Source organism: Poecilia latipinna, unplaced genomic scaffold, assembly GCF_001443285.1.
Source record: "Poecilia latipinna isolate Pla-1442-1.1 unplaced genomic scaffold, P_latipinna-1.0 Scaffold438, whole genome shotgun sequence".
In the NCBI taxonomy this organism is placed as follows: Eukaryota; Metazoa; Chordata; class Actinopteri; order Cyprinodontiformes; family Poeciliidae; genus Poecilia; species Poecilia latipinna.
This window is the reverse complement of record NW_015113054.1, coordinates 408,515-409,221: the sequence shown is the minus strand read 5'-3', so window position 1 is coordinate 409,221 and position 707 is coordinate 408,515.

The window sequence follows — 707 nt, the reverse complement described above, 5'->3', positions numbered from 1 at the left end:
AGGCCACACATTTATCTTGAATCATCCAGAACATGTTGCAATTTCTGAACAAGTGAATGCATGTAGTGAGGAGAATTTGAACCTTTAAAAGTAGAAAACATTAGTCAGATTCAGTGAAGTAAGGCACCTATTACAAATTGCGGTTAACAGGAGACAGTGTCAGTCTTATCTGCCCATTCAAACAACGTGCAACTATTTATTTAAACGGGTTCTCTGAAAAACAGAGACAGATTTGGGGATACGTTTTTTTAAAGTATTCAATAAAATTCCCTACAGAGGTGGTTAACTGGTTTAGATGGCACGCACCACTTTGAATGATTACACCATTTCAAGGTTCCTTTTGGGGTTAGGGTGTGAGCTCAACTACTGGCCTCCCAGTAGTTTAGCTCACTTAGATATGTCTGGTGTTTAATGGATGTACTGTGGGCTGTACAGTGGCACAGTGGGTAGCACTGTTTACTTACAGCAGGAAGGTCCTGGGTTTGAATCCAGGTCTGGAGTTTGCATGGTCAGAAATCAGCCAAAAATCTGCTAAAGTCAATATCACTGGCAGATAGTAAAGATATAATATGCTGTTACATTGGGATTTTAATCCACAAATGTACTTGTAATATATATATATATATATATATATATATATATATATATATATATATATATATATATATATATATACAACTGTATATCAACACGTATACGCGACTTTT